The sequence below is a fragment of the Vicugna pacos genome, chromosome 3, assembly GCF_048564905.1.
Source record: "Vicugna pacos chromosome 3, VicPac4, whole genome shotgun sequence".
NCBI classification, from domain to species: Eukaryota; Metazoa; Chordata; class Mammalia; order Artiodactyla; family Camelidae; genus Vicugna; species Vicugna pacos.
In genome coordinates, this window is record NC_132989.1 from 67,740,626 (window position 1) to 67,755,863 (window position 15,238).

At 35.3% G+C, this 15,238-nt stretch overlaps 1 protein-coding gene across 1 annotated transcript in view; it reads right to left on the reverse strand.

Annotated features, from left to right (window-relative positions):
• The window catches only part of CMYA5 (cardiomyopathy associated 5), an 87,172-nt gene that overhangs the window by 56,125 nt on the left and 15,809 nt on the right, over positions 1 to 15,238 (reverse strand). The gene's annotated exons all lie outside the window — the stretch shown is intronic.

Here is a 15,238-nt window from a genome sequence, read left to right on the forward strand (position 1 = left end):
ACTAGAGATCAAAGGAGCCTGTGCATGGTCATTTTCAACTACTAGAGGGGTTTGGAAAGGTGGTCTCCTTGGACTGCTCTCGTGTCCCCTCAAGCAATGGCTGGCTTTGGCTGTCCCTTTCAATTGCCATTGGGCCTCTGTCTCAAACTCCAAGCATTCTTCTCCAGAATTTCCTTACACTTCCTCCTCCCCTGCACTCATGCTGTTCCTCCATTTACAGTTCTTATCCCCCACCTTAATCTACTCTTTCTTTATTTTTAAATTCTATCTACTCTTCAAGGCTTGTTTAAAAACCTCCACTGTTACCATTCCTGACCGATTCAGCAGTCATATTTGCCATGAAGTTTAAGATTGAGGTAAGTACAACACTGGCTTATATACTTTTCTACAATATTAAAAATAAAAACAAAAACTCTCTGCTAAGAAACCACTAAGCGTAAGTATTAAATTAAGGTACTTTAAAAAAAAAAACATACATAGTTAGAAGTTAGCTCCCTTACCAATAGTTTATTTATTTATTTATTTATTTATTTATTTAGTCATCAGTCGCTGATTATATTAGTGGCTCTTAATTCTGGACATACATTTTAGAATCACCTATAGGGAAATTTTTTTTAAATACTGATGCCACCCTCTACCCTTTTTCACAGACCCTGGTTTAACTGTACTAGGGTAGGAAGTTTTAAAAGTTTCCAGGTGACTCCAATATGCAACCAGACTTGGAAATCACTGGCCTAGACAATCCTAGCTATGAAACCTAACTAGTACATGCCTTTCTTGCTTACTCTGAACACTTCTTAGTTTAACAGGTTAGGCTGAGAGCCAAGACCATAAATCCTTGAAGGTACATGCTACTCCCCTTTCTTAAACTTCAGAGTTTCCCCAGCAGTCAGCTATAGAGGGGTCATGGACGGCTGAGATCCTGATCTCCTCAGCTCTCTCCCACAGCCAGGTGGAGCCTGGGGCAGCCAGAAGCCCTGGGCCACTGGTCTTCTGTAGCAAGCAGCCTCATCCATTCACCCAGTGTGCTATAAACAATTTCATTTTCTATACAGGCAGTGAGTGAAAAGGGCTGGAAAGCAGTGGGAAGAACTAGTATCTCCATTTTCCTGGTAACTCTGCTCTCATTTATTTGCTTTGGTGTTCAACTACTAAACTTACTTAGCAATTAATACGCTATCTTGGTTCTCAACTGAATCTTACTTTTAAATATTTTTTTCAGGCTCTTTTACATATCTACTTAAACATTCCTCAGATTTTTCAATTCCTTCTACCCCGCCTCCCTTCTGTTCCCTTAACAGAAGCAGGATGAAATTTAAAAATTAAGGCTATGACGTGCAATTGGGAAGTAAGCATTTTGAATGCCCATGATTGTAGTAGTCTTACAAAAACAATTATAAATTTAATTTAGAGTTAATTATTGATTGTAAATTCAATGTACTCAATCAGAGAAGTTTTCATTACTAGCTAGAATGAGTTCATGAGTTCTTAGCAGAATACCCAAATGGTGGCCATGAAAAGATAGAAGTCTACTGAGATGGGTTCACTCAATCATTTACTTATTTACTAATTCATTTATTTCTTCATTTAGTAAACTTTTATTGAGTTTAAATACTACAAATACAAAGACAGAATCTTCTGTTAAGAAAATCAAAATTTAACAGGGAGACAGAACTGAACATTTTAGTACAGTGTGACAAGTTCGACTACAGAAGAGAGGCAAGATCCAGTGAGAACATAAAGAAGGGAGGACTTTACAGAGAAAAGATACTTGTTGGATTTTGAAGAGGAAATAAAAGTTTGCCAGATGGATGAGGAGTGGAGGTGGTGTGAGGATGAGACGGTCATTCCAGGAAAATGTCACAGGACATGCAAAACATAGATACGAATAAATCAGTCTCGCTCACTGAGAAACCCAAAGTATTTTGGGATGTCTGGATTACTGGAGAGGAGCAAAGGCACAGAAGAATAACAGAGCCAACATGAATCAGAGAATGACTACATTAGCATGTGTAAAGTCATAGTCCAAGTATTCAAATTACACTCAGTCTAAAGAAACCATTTCCTTTAACAGAAGGCCAACGGTCCCCACAGAGTTCAGAAGTGTGTTTCTTACTCAGGAACACAAGTGTTCTCATCGATGCAAAGATGTATACATCAGCTTTCCATGATTAATGGATATTGGCTACGAACATCATCGTATTCATTCTCTGAGTCTCACAATGCAACCTTCTGATTATTACTTGGCTTCCCAAGTAGATTTATCTGTAAGAGTGAGGAGAGACACCACTTGATGACCTGGGTAGCTCACTTTCTTCCTCCTTTCCGAGTTTGGCAAGGAGAAACTGCAGCAGGTCTGAGTTAGAATCAGGAAAGAATAGACTGATACCAGAGCTGAGTGCCAAAGCCTCCTCCTTCCTTTTGAGGACACCCTTTATCTCATCTCCTATTCCCATTTGCTTAGAGATATTTTTAATAAGGAATGAATGTTGAATTTTATTATACAATTTTTATACAACCATGGAGATGACCATATCCATTATTCTGTTGATGTGGTGAATGACAATGATTGATTTCCAGATGTCAAGCCAACTCTGAACTCCTGAAATGACCTCAATATGGCTGTGATGTATTATATTTTTTATATTAAAAAGTTGGGCTTTGTTTAGGAATTTTGCTCCTGTGTTCATGAATAATTGGGCTGTAATCTCCTTTCTTACAGTGGGATTGTTGGGTTTTTGTATCAAGATTGTGCTGCCTCAGAGAACAAACTGGGAAGTGTTCTCTCCTTCACTAGTCTCTGGAAGAGTTTGTGGAAGATTGTATTATTTCTCCCTTGTTTGATAGACTTTATTGGTGAAGTCATGTGGACCTGTAGTTTTCTCTTTAGTAAGATTTTAATTAGCCATTTATTTAATAGTTATGACTACTTGGAATTTCTAATTCTTTTTGTGACAGTTTTGGTATGTTGTATTTTTCTAAGAATTGACATATTTAGCCTAAATTTTAAAAAGTCATTGGATTAATTTGTTTATACTACCTTTTCAGGATGTTTTAAGTTGTTTTAAGATCTAAAATTGTGTCCATTGTTTCATTTCTGATATTGGTTATTTGTGTCTTCTCCTTTTTTTGTCTTTATAAAAATTGCCAGAGGTTATCATTTGGTGATCTTTTCAAATAACCATTGGCTTTATTGATGTTTCCTATCTGATACATGCTTTTTATTATTTCCTTTTCAACTTTGACTTTAATTAGCAAGTATTTTCCTACCTAATGAGATACAATCTTACCTCATTATTTTCTACCTTTCTCCTTTTCTAATATTAACTTAATTCTAGGTATTTCTCTTTAAGCAAAGATTTTGATGCTATAGTAAAAGTTGGTATATAGTATTTTCATTATTATTATCATTCATCTCAAAATATTTCCTTTCAATTTTATTGAAATATAACTAACATACAGCACTGTATAAGCTTAAGTGTGCATATGGTCTGATTTATATACATCATGAAATGATTACCACAATAGGTTTAATGAACATCCATTATTTCATATAGATAAAAATAAAAGGAAAAGAAAAACCTTTTTCCTTGTGATGAGAACCCTTAGGATTTACTCTTCTAACAACTTTCATATATAACGTACAGCAGAACCGATTATATTTATCATGTTGTACACTACAACCTTAGCACTTATGTATCTTATAGCTGGGAGTTTGTACCTTTTGGCTAACTTCATCCAATTCCTCCACTCTGCCTCTGGTAGCAACAAATCTGGCCTCTTTTTTTTTAAGAGTTTGTTTGTTTGTTGTTGAAGTGTAACTGACTTACAACACTACATTAGTTCCTGGTATATAATGTAGTGATTTAGTATTTCTATACATTTCGCTACATTACATGTGATGACCTCCATAGTAACTCTGGTTACCATCTGTCACCATACAAAGATATTCTATCATTATTGACTATATTCTCCACACTGAACACTTCATACCTGTGACTCATTTATTTTGCAGCTGAAAGCTTGAGTTTCTTAATCTCCCTTACCTATTTCTCTCTTCCCACCATCCCCCTCTCCTCTGGCAACCACTTCTTTGTTCTCTGTATCTATAACTCTGTTTTTGTTTTGTTTGGTCATTTGTTTAATTTTTGGATTCCACATATAAGTAAAATTATACAGTATCAGTCTTTTCTCTGTCCGACTTATTTCATTTAGCATAATACCCTCTAAGTCCATTCACAGTGTCACAAATGGCAATATTTCATTCTTTTTATGGCTGACTAGTATTCCATTATATATATATACACCATATCTTCTTTATCCATTCATCTATTAATAGGCACTTAGGTTACTTCCATATCCTGGCTATTGTAAACAATGCTGTAATGGACCTAGGGGTGCAGATATCTTTTCAAATTAGTGTTTCATTTTCTTCAGATAAATATACAGAAGTGAAATTGCTGGATCATGTAATAATTCTATTTTTAATTTTTTGAGGAACCTCCATACTGTTTTCCGTAGTGGCTGCACCAATTTACATCCCCACCAACAGTGTACAAGTGTTCCCTTCCCTCCACATCCTTGCCAATGCTTGTCATTTGTTGGCTTTTTGATACTAGCTATTCTGACAGGTGTGAGGTGATATGTCATTGTGGTTTTGATTTGCATTTCCCTGATGATGAGTGATGTTGAGCATCTTTCGTGTGCCTGTTGGCCATCTGAATGTCTTCTTTGGAAAAAATGTCTATTCAGATATTCTGCCCACTTTTTAAGTAAGTTTTTCTGATGTTGAGTTGTGTGAGTTCTTTGTATATTTTGAACATTAACCCCTTATTGGATATAGCATTAGCAGATATCTTCTCCCATTTCATTTTGTTGATAGTTTCCCTTGCTGTGTATTTTAGTTTGATGTAGTCTCATTTGTCTATTTTTGCTTTTGTTTCTTTTGCCTGAGGAGATATATCCAAAAAATACTACTAAGATTGATATCAAAGAGCATACTGCCTATGTTTTCTGTTTTCTTCTAGAAGATTTGTGGTGTCACATAAGTTTTATGGTTCTTTAATCCATTTTGAGTTTATTTTTTTATATGGTGTGAGAAAGTAGTCCAATTTTTTTTTGCATTTTTGTCCAGTTTTCCCAACATCATTTATCGAAGAGGTTGTCTTTCCCAATTGTATATTTTTGCCTATTGTGTCATAGATTAATTGACCATAAAAGTGTTGGTTCATTTCTGAGCTCTCAATTGTGTTCCATTGATCTGTGTGTCTGTTTTTATGCCAGGACCATACTATTTTGATTACTGTAGCTTTGTAGTACAGCTTGAAATCAGTGCACATGATGCCTCCAGTTTTGTTATTATTTCTTAGGATTGCTTTGGCTATTTTTTTTTTTAGGGTCTTTTGTGCTTCCATACAAATTTCAGAATTATTTTTCCTAGTTCTGAAAAAATGCCATTGGTATTTTCATAGGGATTGCATTCAATCTGTAGATTGCCTTGGGTAGTATGGTCATTTTAACAATATTAATTCTTCCAGTCAAGAACACAGCATATCTTTCCATCTGTTTGTGTTGTTTTCAATTTCTTTCATCAGTGTCTTAGAGTTTTTGAGTACAGGTCTTTCACTTCCTTAGTTAGATTCATTTGTAGGTATTTTATTCTTTTGGATATGATTGTAAATGGGATTATTTCTTAATTTTCCTTTCTGATAGTTCATTGTTCATGTATAGAAGAGCAACAGATTTTTCTATATTAAATTTTTATCTTTAATAATATGTTGTGTCTGCTTGCTCTATCAGCTACTGAGAGGGATCTGTTAAAATTTCATATTATAATTATGAATTTATCTTTCTTCATAGTTCTATTAATAATTGATTTATATATTTCAAAGCTATGTTATTTGGTATAAATAAATTTAGAATAAATATATTGTCCTGTAAATTTTAACTTTTAATCATAATGAAATGTCTCTTTTATCTGTAAGTAATTGTTTCTGCCTAACTATACTTTGATACCAATAAAGCTTTGCTTTGATATTAATGAAGCAATACCACCTCGCCTTTGACTAATGTTTGCATGTTATATCTTTTTGCAGTTTTACTTTAAGGCTTTCTGTACCCTCATATTTTAGATGTATCTCTTAGAAGCAGCATAAAGATTTTTTTAAGTCAACTCTGACAATTTAAATGGAGCACATAGTCCATTTAAACTTAATATAATTACCAATACAACTACCATATATTTGGGGTTAAATCTTCCATTTTATTATGTGCTTTCTATTTGTACTACCTATTCTATGTTCCTTTTTCTCTCCTTTCTTGATTTATTTTAGATTGAATATTTATTATTATTCTGTTTTCCCCCTCTACTAGCTTGGTATTTATATTCTCCTACTCTTTTTTTTAATTGAAGTATAATCAGTTAAAATGTGTCAATTTCTGGTGTACAGCACAATGTCTCAGTCATGCATATATATACATATATTCATTTCCATATTTTTTCATTAAAGGTTATTACAAGATATTGAATATAGTTCCCTGTGCTATACAGCACAAATTTGGTTTTTATCTATAGTAGTTAACATTTGCAAATCTCAAACTCCCAAATTTATCCCTTCCCACCCCTCTCCCCAATAACGATAAGATTGTTTACTATGTCTGCGAGTCTGTCTCTTTTAGTGATTATCCTAGTGATTACAGCATGCATCCTTGAGTAATTAATGTCTAACATAAATTGGTATTTTTATCTCTTCCAAGACAACACAAGGACCATAAATCATTTTAATTTCAACTTACATGCTATTGTAATTGTATATTTTAATTCTATGAATGTTTTAAAATCCCATAGCCATAATTTTATTATAGTTTCAAACTGTCACTATTCATTTAGATTCATCTAGATATTGATTTTTTTTTTTTATTATTGTGCTTCATTCCCACCTCCATCCCCAACATTCCATCTGGAATCACCTTCCTTCTCCCTGAAAAATTTCTTTTAGTATTTCCTTTAGTGTAAGTTTTCTGGTGGCAAATTCACCCTACTTTTTTCTTAAAAAGTCTTTTATATATTCATTCTTAAAGAATATTTTTTCAGGGTATGAAATTTTAGATTGGCAGGTATTTTCTCTCAACACAAAAAATATCATTCCACTGTTTTCTATCGTCCATTGTTTCAGCTAAATCAGCTATTGGTGCAATGTTGCTTTTCTAAAGGTAATCTGGATTGTTTCCCACCAGCAACCTCAGCTGTCTTTAGGATATTGTTGTTCTCTTTAGTTTTCAGAATTTTTACCCATGTGTGCTTGGGAGTCTTATCCTCGTTGGAATCTGTGTGGCTTCTTCAATCTACACATTGATGTCTTTCATCATTTTTGAGAAATTCTCAGCCATACTCTGTTCAAATATTACTTCTGTCCATGGTCTCTCTTCTATTCTTCTGAGATTCTAATTTTTCATGAATTAGAACTTTCATTGTGTCCTATCTGTGCTTCTTTGGATATTTCTTCCAACCTATCATTTAGTATGCTAATCCTGTTTTCAACTATGTCTAAACTGCTACTAAAATCATCAAATGTATTATTTTTGTTATTGTAGTTTTCACTTCTAGAATTTCCATTCTACTAATTGTTCCTAATTCCCTGGCAGAGTTCTCAGTCTTGCCTTTTATTCCCATGTCTCCCTCTCCCCACAAACAACCTACACATTACATAAGCACAATCCCCCTCCAGAAGCCCTTCCCCATAACAGTCCAGCTATGCCCTAATAAGTATGACTCTTTGTGGGATAAGGGCTTAAATGATTTGTGTGCTCTGCTACTTCTCCATTTCTAAATTTTCCCCCTGATAAATCCTAGTTTATATTTGCATTGTGTGAACTGTAGTGTGTATATATGTTCATACCCCTTTGTATAACAAGGATGGAATATGATAACCCCTTGGTGTTTTGCTATGCTTGCTAGTAAAATTATTATATCCCAGCATTAAACTGACATTATATTTTCTAAAATTTTTGTGAGTTGTATTAGTATAAATAATTTCTCAAACTGATTTCCATTAAATGTGCTGAAAATAAAATCTAACTTCTGAAGTTCCAAAATGAAGAATAATGTCCTGGAATATGACCATATCAAAAAAAAAATCTCTGTTTTCTGTTTAAGCAGTTTCACTTTAGCTGAAACAGAGACTAGCAACTAACTGAAAATTAAATTGTTAACCATTAATGGAAAGAGCCTTGGGGTTTTATAATGTTTCTCATTTTATAAGTGAGGAAACCAAAGAAAGGGAATACACATATATATCCAAACTGAGATTTTTAAAGAGGAAAAAGGCCACCTATCAAAGAGGTGCTACCAAAATAATAATTTCCTTTATTTCACTATCATCTTTGTTTTGAATTGGTACTTTCATTTTTCATTTAAAGGGGAAAAAAAACTACACTTTTGAAGAAGTGAAACAGGTCCTCAAACTATTTTTATCTGAAGGCTAAGATTTATAACTATTAAATTTTGTTTCTCTTAGGCTAAAGATTTTTATTTTAGGAACTGGTAGTCCCTTTTTCTGACAAGCAGTTAAAGTGACACTTAAGTTCCTTATAGGAATATAATTATGAATAATATCTTAGATTTTTATGATGTCTCACTCTACTCTCAAGCAGTCACAGTGCACTAACAGGAAGTGTATCAAACAAATGAAGGCAATGGGTAGAATTTTTTTCCTACTAAATCTGAATACATTAAGTATCAATTGTTATAACACAGCTGTGAAGTCACATATGATTTTGCTTATGTTGCAAACTTTGAAAACATGTTTTTGAAGCATAAAGTGGTAAGCAAGTTTGTGACCTTATAATACAATTTGTTAGTATTTTATGTGGTCCTTAAAAAAAGAACCAAGAGGTCTTTAAAACAGAATCACTAATTATACAATATTTCACCAAGAATTAATTGAATATCTATGTCCTTAGCAGAAAATTAATGGTATGCATTGCTAAACAAAAGTAATATAAAATAGCTCAGGTTAAAAGGAGCTTATAAGCCTTTAGAGAGTTAAGAAACAAACCCTGAAACCATGAATTTAAAAATTATACAGATTATAATACCCTAATATAAAGTTCTCATTTTGTAGGTATAATAGAGACACTTAAGTTCATTGTTTGGGGTTTTTTTTTGTTTTTTTGTTTTTTTTACTTTTTAAGGGGGAAAGTAGTTAGGTTTATTTATTTTATTTATTTTCAGAGGAGGTACTGGGGATTGAACCCAGGACCTTGCGTATGCTAAGCATGCACTATACCACTTGAGCTATACCCTCCCCCCAAGTTTGTTGTTGATGAGAAGAATAAATCTTATTTTCACAGTGACCAGACATTTCATAAGCCTGAAGGTTAGGGCTCCATCCTATTTGAAACACAGTTACCTTTTAGCTTTACCTTCCTCGCTTCCCCTTCATGAGCCCTGTACTCCAGCCAACACTGTCCTTACCCCTCATCCTTTTTTTCACTAGGAATGAATGATCTCTGCACATCCTAAATTTACAGTCTTCAGAGACTAACTCATATATCACCTTCTCTATGTAGCTGTCAATGATTCTGTGAGCCAAAAGTAATTTTCTTCCTCTGAAATTCTAGGATCTTCATGTAATCTTGTCCTATGGCATTTACCACCCTACATTAGTTATTTTGTTATATATCTCAGCTACTCTACAAGGCTGTAAACTACCTGTGAGCAGGGATCATACTTTCTAGTGATTCTTTTAGGGGCTCTCCTCTTGTGAAGTCTTTCCTAAACATTCACCTTTATTTTCAGAGGAACGGGTCTTTTACTTTTGCACTCATTTCATCAGCTTTGGTAATATTTAATTATGTCATATAATAAGTGCAACTAGGATAAAAAGGTTTGTGAATAATTACAACTGACCCTTAGTAAAAATGCAATTCAAAATGATGGGTATCATTAGACAGCCAGCTATGAGAAGTGGTTAATTTGTCTTAGGCATCAGTCTGTTTTACAGAGAAAACGAGGCACTTTGGATACTCCAGCCAATTAGGTTTAGTGGAAAGTAATTTTTAAAAGCTTACATTCCTCTCTCTGTCATTTCTAGTTTGCATTCATTAGCATTTATACCCATGAAATTTCTATTTCAGACGAATTTCAAAATTATAAAACTTCAACCATCATTGACTTTCAGCTGATTTCACACTGAAGTTCAAAGTCAGGATTCACTCATCCAACAAGTATTTATTGAGTTCCAATTATGTACTAGTCACTATGTTAGACATGATTTTCTACAGCAAGACAGCTATTTGGTGCAAATTTTCTAAAAGATCTTTATAGTTCATTTTAGATTAACCAATTTGGTCTGAGATACAGATTTATGGTAGAACTATAAATTAATTTTTCTTAATTTTGTTCTTCTGAAATCTAAGATGTATTTGGATGCTGCTACTGGGGGCAACTCAACAGTAAAGCATATTAGGTGCTTGCCTCAGCCCTCACCTGTGTAAGAGCATCACCAGACACAATCAACATTCTCCCAGCCTAGCTTGCAAACACTCAGTGTGTGAACATTTTCCTGCTTTATCTATGCAAGGGTATATGAATAAACTTTACTATATAAAGAATCACATCTTTTTAGCTTTTTAAATGAGTTTTTATCTGTAAAGTATCTTAAAATACATGATAGCAATTTATTTAAAATTATTAGCTGGGGCACTAATTTCTCATTCCAGGTGTTTCTTTCCATATGGAAGGACATCTATTAGTGTAACACTCCTTTCTGGCTAGCTTCCCTCTATTGCTCTTCCCTGTTCTACTATTTTCCCTCTATTGCTAAGTATACAAGGTAGGTTCTCACGTAGTTAGTTCTTCAGAGATCATGACTGGGTATATAAATCTGTCTATTTCTGAGATTTGGTATTAGAAAGCACATCGCTGTCCTCTAACTAAGCCACATTCTCTGATATTAGCTTTATCTTGATCTCTATCTGCCATTCCTTTGATTATCTATCAAATGTTTTGGAATTTACCTAAACAAGCAATTCTCCAAGGAAGACATACAAATGATCAAAAAGCACATGAAAAAATGCTCAATATCACTAATTATCAGAGAAATGCAAATCAAAACTACAATGAGGTATCACCTCACACCAGTCACAATGGCCGTCATTCAAAAATCCAAAAATGACAAATGCTGGAGAGGCTGTGGAGAAAGGGGAACCCTCCTACACTGCTGGTGGGAATGCAGTTTGGTGCAGCCACTATGGAAAACAGTGTGGAGATTCCTCAAAAGACTAGGAATAGACTTAACATATGACCCAGGAATCCCACTCCTGGGCTTGTATCCAGAAGGAAATCTACTTCAGGATGACACCTGCACCCCAATGTTCATAGAAGCACTATTTACAATAGCCAAAACATGGAAACAGCCTAAATGTCCATCAATAGGTGACTGGATAAAGAAGATGTGGTATATTTATACAATGGAATACTACTCAGCCATAAAAACCGACAACATAACGCCATTTGCAGCAACATGGATGCTCCTAGAGAATGTCATTCTAAGTGAAGTAAGCCAGAAAGAGAAAGAAAAATACCATATGAGATCACTCATATGTGGAATCTAAAAAACAAAAACAAACAAACAAACAAAAACAAAGCATAAATACAGGACAGAAATAGACTCATGGGCAGAGAATACAGACTTGTGGTTACCAGGGGGGTAGAGGGTGGGAAGGGATAGACTGGGATTTCAAAATTGTAGAATAGATAAACAAGATTACACTGTATAGCACAGGGAAATATACACAAAATGTTATGATAAATCACAGAGAAAAAAATGTGACAATGAGTGTGTATATGTCCATGAATGACTGAAAAATTGTGCTGAACACTGGAATTTGACACAACATTGTAAAATGATTATAAATCAATAAAAAAATGTTAAAAAAATGTTTTGGAATTTAGGCAAGGAAAACAGGGTGTTTTCTAGTAATTATACTTGCCAAAGCCCAATATAAATAAATGACCACAGGTACAGCAGTTGGTAAAACCTAAAGGACATCGCTTGACAGCAAGAACAGATAAGACAGCTCACCTACATGCTTGTGAGTATTGACCATAAACTGGTATGTGGATCAGTCAGACAGAGAGAAATTAGCCAGTCAGAACTCAGCAGTGCCCTGATCACGTATGGGTCTCCTTTACAAGTGCACAGGCATGTGTCTCTTTATTTGCACAATCTTTAAGAACTCCAGAACTACAATAGTTAACATGATGTTTTACAAGCAACATAGACCAATTTTAAAAGTGCATTACCCATAGTCAGTGATAAATATTATATCCATGACAAAAGTGTCCATGAGCTAGAAAGAATAAGGATTGACAATCTGAGTTGGATTATGCAAAAAAGATAAAAGTTGGTATTCTTAAATGCCTCAGGTTACTTTAGTTTAGGGCCATGCTAGCTCTAAGGCTGATTTGCTGCCATCTACTAACAGGAAGATGGAAACCTGGATTCTAATGAGTGCTTTGACACTTACCCAGTGTCTGGTTTTTGGCAAGTAAACCAAGTTTCTGCTCTCATGTTGCTTAAATTCTATTAGGATAGAGGAGAAGACAGAAAATGAACAGATGTTAGGTGGTGATAAGTGCTATAAAGAAAATAAAACAGGATAAATGGGATAGAGGGCAATGGTTATGATTAGGGGTGCTATAGTACATAGGTGGTCAAGAAAGACATTGCAATTAAAGAGATATTTGAGCAGAATTTTGAAGAGACTGAGAGAGTAAGCATGCAAATATTAGGGGAAAGAGGAGAACAAACAATAGTATTAAAGTTGCTGAGATGAGACTGCTTGGCAAACACAAAGAGCAAAGATGGGAATTTTGGAGCAGAACAAGAGAGAGAGAGAGAGGGAGATAGGAGACGGGTCAGACAGGTAGCTGAAAGTCATAGTAGTGGTTTGGATTTTATTCTGAATAAGATGGTAAAAACCACTGGACCGTCAGCCCTGCCACTGTCTGGTAGCTCAGAGATGGGTAGCTTCTCGGGCTAAGCTGGTTGGGGCTCATCTACCCCTCTGTCCTACCCCAACCAGGAATTGGAATCTTACCCAGAGTGACTAGAAGGCTGACAATTCACGGCACCTAGGCCAGATAATTGGTCTTTCTTGTTCCCTGGACCCCACCCAGCACTCTCATGGTTCCTGCTGATTCTCTGGTCTAAATTCATTCTGAGCTCTTTCAAGTTCTTCTAATAGATTCCATTTTCTGTTTGGTATTTAAAGAGTTGTTTCTTGGCTCACTGTTAGAGATGGCTAGCTTACCACCATTTCTTTCTTTTCTTCCTGGGAGTAGTCTGTATTTCCCAGCCTCCCATGAGTTAGGTGTGGCCAGGTGGCAGCCAAGTGATGGAGCTCTAGTCAACTGAAGGTGAGCGCTAGTAATGTATGCCATTTCTAGGCATGGATCGCTAAAAATCTTCCGCATGTGATTCTCTGTACTTTCTCCCACACATAGCTTGAAGGATGGCAACCTTGAATGCCACATACTAAAGAGGCAGAGCTACAACAGGTAAGGTGCCTCAGTCCCTGAGTCACTACTTGGAGGAGAGCTGCCTAACCAGGAATATCTGCACTAGACTTTTAATCAAGCTCAAGAGAAACTTTTATTACACTAAGTCACTGAGATTTGGTTTGTTACAGCAGCTAGGGCTATCTTAGCTAATACCTCTTATTTAAACTCTAACTACACCTCTCAGTCATCATTAAACATCTCACTCCAACATTAAACACCTATACTCCTTGGCATAGAAAAATTTTTGAGATATACATATAATTTTAATTTTGATTACACAAGTAAATGAAAATATTCTTTTGTAAAAAAAAATAACATTGATAAGCAAAATCTCCCTTAACTATTATAACCCCTATTTCAGTCCCATAACCAGAGACAAGACAGTTAATCAATGACATTTTGCAAATTTAAAAGAACAAATTAAAAACCGAGCCTAGCAAAATAAATAAAGAAAATTCTGTTTTTAAATTCTAACAGGAACTCAGTGTACAAAGTAATGGGGATCTAAGAGGGATAACAGAGTGCCTGCCTTCTGGGAGCTTCCGGGCTAGCCTGTAGGAATACCTGCAAACAGATTATTATAATACAGTGTAACACAGTGGTGGTAACAGAAAGAATGTGCAAAAGGCATCAGACTTGGATGGACAGAGAATTAAATTTTTAAATTTTGGAGTGGATTCGGTCAGGCTGTGTGAATACATGTGTGAGAGGAGAGATCTGGAGCAAAATCAGAGTATAAAAGGCTGATGCAAGGTTTTACAAGATGAAAGTGAGTTTTGCAGCAGGACCAGGTTAGGGGTGGTTGGTTTTGGGAGCAATTCAAGTAAAAGCAACAACGTGTACAAAAGGAGGGTGTGAAACTATAAGGTATCTGGGTGTGCTTGAGGCATCTTTGAAGAGGTATGTAATCTTAAAAATCAAGACCCAGTGGAATACATGTTAATATTATGCAGATGCTTCCCAATGTTACTCCAACCTCCAGGCAGATTGGGAAATACCCATCACCCTCTCTTTCCCAGGGCTTTAGAACAGTCCTGATAATTAGTTAATGATGAGCTACACATTTGTTGCTGACAGCTGAAATAAGTCATTGAGTGCCTAAGACATGTCCTTAACCTTCCAACCGGGACTAGATGAAGAGGTGATCCATTTGAAAGTACAAAGTTTCAAAACAGGGACTCTTCTTTCCTACTCCCACCCGTACTCCCAACTGAACTATTACATGTGGACCACATGCCTAAACGTCTCCATTTACTTCAAGGAGGAAATGTCTACCTTCTAGTGGGTAAAGATGTTATATGATCCATCAGAACAATGAAATTATAGGAGCCACTTATCTGCCAAGAGTTTAAAACAGTAATTTGGGTTTTGAAATGAGCAATCAATTTATAAATATTTAGGGAGTATCTATCTATTCAGGGGGCTATGTCTCAACTGAATAAACTGCAGGCAGACATCTGAATCCACCAAAAAGAAGTATAAAAACTCAACCACTAAATTCTCCAGTATTACAGAAAGCTAAGAAAGATGCTAGGTCTAGAGAACCAAAATAAATGAACTATGGCTAGTTCACAACTTAGTGCCTACTTCAGAATGAAACATGGGTTAAGTCAATTATTTGTGGTCCTGGGAGCTCCTCACTGGCGGGAGTTCCTACATAGCACTGTGGGC